Source organism: Otolemur garnettii, unplaced genomic scaffold, assembly GCF_000181295.1.
Source record: "Otolemur garnettii isolate 467f Iridium unplaced genomic scaffold, OtoGar3 scaffold00127, whole genome shotgun sequence".
NCBI lineage: Eukaryota > Metazoa > Chordata > Mammalia > Primates > Galagidae > Otolemur > Otolemur garnettii.
In genome coordinates this window covers 1,381,085-1,384,081 of record NW_003852522.1, presented here as the reverse complement: position 1 = coordinate 1,384,081, position 2,997 = coordinate 1,381,085, and the positions used below count along the sequence as shown (strand labels likewise).

The 2,997-nt window shown below is 46.8% G+C and overlaps 1 pseudogene; it reads right to left on the bottom strand.

The window, feature by feature from the left end:
- Nucleotides 1–685: 685 nt before the first annotated feature.
- Nucleotides 686–2,703, bottom strand: LOC111727840 (annotated as a pseudogene).
- Between the last annotated feature and the right edge of the window lie 294 nt (nt 2,704–2,997).

The following is a 2,997-nucleotide window of genomic DNA, read 5'->3' as shown; positions in this document are numbered from 1 at the left end:
AGAAATGAAATAAGTCTAGTTCACCCCCAAGATAAATGAGAAATTGATTTCTTGCTTCTAGTTCATTCCCAGTTTCTTGCTTGGCTAACTTACTGGGAAACAAACCAGGAAGTACCAACTGTCCCCTGACTGACCTTTAAACAATACCAGGTTAAGATGTATGGAGGGAAAGTACTGAAACTAAGATGTATAGGGGGAAAATATTAAAACAAAGCTATATGACGTATGGCTAACCACAAAATTCTGCTTCTGTACCATGTTTGCTTGCTATTCCACCCTAACGCACCTGGACAGCCTGCATGCCAACCAGGATGCAGACCAAGCCTTAAAAACCCGACCCCTTAAGCACTCGGGGCTGCTCTCAAAAACCTCATGTTGGGACACTGAGGCAGTCGCCAGCCGGCTCTTCAATAAAGGGACTCTGCTGTGAATTCGGCTTGTTTGGCAGTGTCATCTTTGTGGAACTCCTGGGCAAAACACTTTGGGTTTCTTTTTTTTTCTTTTTCAAGGTCTCACATATTTATTACTGCACCAGCTTATTAGTGAACAGCACACAAACAAAGAGAAAACTCCTTTTCCCAATGAAGTGTGGCAACTGTCCTACTGATGACATTTTCAGCTTGATATGGTAAGATGATAGTGACTGTAACACAGCATAAGTACGTGCCATCTTATGTGCAATTCCTTATAGACTCAGCTGGGTTCTTCTCCAGTGTCTCCTCCTCTATTTGTACCTGATTTTATTACTGGTTTTCATTCGAATCCACTGGGGAATGGGACGATTTTGTTTTTGTTTCTTGGCCAAAACCCACTTGATTCTGAAAGTCTTATGAGAGGACACAATGGAGTAGAGCAAGAGAAAGGGGGAAAACGGCTGGAAGGTGTTTAGAAGGCGCCGCCATGGGCAGCACTAAAGACAACACTTTGGATTTCTGTTGGAGAGAATTCCCTTCTAGACCACTGTGCCCCCAAGGAGATCACATCACAGTGGTTTCCTCTGCCAAGCAGGCAAAGACCTCCAAGGTCACTACTGACCCAAAGCCGGGCAGAGAGGAGTTGTCAGGAGGCGAGGTGGGAGGAGATTTATAGCTGTTCATGTACTAACTGGACTTTGATTCCTGGTTTGGGTCCCAAGGTAGCAGAACCTTGCCCTTTTTTGCTGGGTGGGTGGGGGCAGAGTTACAGAGGTAGGTGCAATATCTGGAACTGCCTTGAACTTTTGATCACCTGAAGTTCAAAGACCTGGAGATTATTGTTCTTGTTCAGTGATTTAGTGGGAAGGTGTGTGTGTGTGGGACAGGGACAGAGAGGACAGGAGGATACTATTAAACTTCAGTCAGCGGGAACGTTTTCACCCTCAAGAGTAGGGATGAATGGAGAGAAACAAACTGGGTAAGGATTGAGGTCACTTTTTTCTTTTTTGAGATAGGCTGTTGCTCAGGCTGGAGTGCAGTGGTATCACCATAGCTCACTGCAGGCTTGAACTCCTGGGCTGAAGTGATCCTCCTGCCTTGGCCTCTGAAGTAGCTGGGACCCAAGGCATGCACCACCACACCTGGCTATAATCAAACTTTTTTCCGGGTCCCTGGCTGGCAACTGCTTGGGCTAGCACCTGGGGCTTCAACACTGCCTCATCACTCAAATCCTTCTCCTTTTCTTTTTCTAATAGGAGCTTCAGGAGGAAACAGTAAGTGCTGGGATGAGTTTTTAGGATAGAGAATTAAACATTTTGCCATGAACTCATGGAACCATTGGGTCAAAGCTGACATGGTTGTCAGCTTTGGATGACTCTACAGGAATGCAGAGAAGAATGTAAATATTACTCTCGAATCAATGGGGAGCCAAGGCAAAGCCCCGTCCATCTCAAGAAGGTGTAATGAAGAATGGAGCCAAACCCAAAGGAGCACATTTTGCCTTATTTTCTGCCCCACTGCCACCCCAGATCAATAAGACAGCATTTTAGTAAGAGGAAGAATAATAATTTTTATTTTTTTGCAGTTTTTGGCCAGGGCTGGGTTTAAACCTGCCACCTTCGGCATATGGGGCTGGTGGCCCACTCCTTTGAGCCACAGGTACCGCCTCCAGTAATTCTTTTTTGACACCATCATGATCAACCAAACCCCCCCCAAAACTTTTTTCTGATTCTTAGTCTTCTGATCTGAACACACCTCTCTCATCCTTTGCCCCTTCTAATTGGCCCTTCCTCTGAGCTCTGTGTTACCTGGAATTCCTCTGCCAACTTCCCATCTCCACTGGACTCTTCTTGAAAAAGGGAGGATGCAGAAACTCAGAGGCCCACAGGGTTTTTAACCTCTAGCGTCTGCTGGCTCAGGAATGTCCCACCTGCCTGAGTCATTTGCTCTGTTCTGAGCAGATTCAGTCATTAGATAGTTCTTTTGATCTATATCCATGATATCCCCATTGGTCATACTTCTTCCTTGGGGCTGGGAGGTGAGATTCTCTAATGCCCTCCATTGCCTTCTCCTGGATCCAAGTTCTCCTTTCCCCCACCAGCTGTAGAGCGCCCACGGCTGTTTTCCATCTGACCTCTAGGTGGCACTGTTGGCACGCCTATTGTTTGCACTTGCCCAAAGTGTGCAACCTCAGATCAACCAATCCTCCCACTCCCTCAACCCACCCTGTCCCCTGTCTCCTTATCCTCCCACTTTTTTCCTCCTGGGTGCCAGGAGCCGGGGGCGCCATCGTGAACAGGGCCCTGGACTTAATTTTGCAGGGCTCTGAGTCAAATTTGATTATCCAATTGATTGAGGATTATAATGTGGTCCTTGATCAGCCAGGGCGATTCTGAGGTTCAGGAAGCACTTTTTGGAGAAGAAGATGCCTGGGTATGCTTAAAACCTTTTTTTTTGAGCCAGGTGCAGTGGTGAGTGCCTGTAGTACCAGCTACTCCAGAGGCTGAGGCAGGAGGATTCCTTTTTGCCTAGGAGTTTGAGGCCAGCAGGCAACCTAGGGAGGAGGCTTCTTCTCTTAAAACAA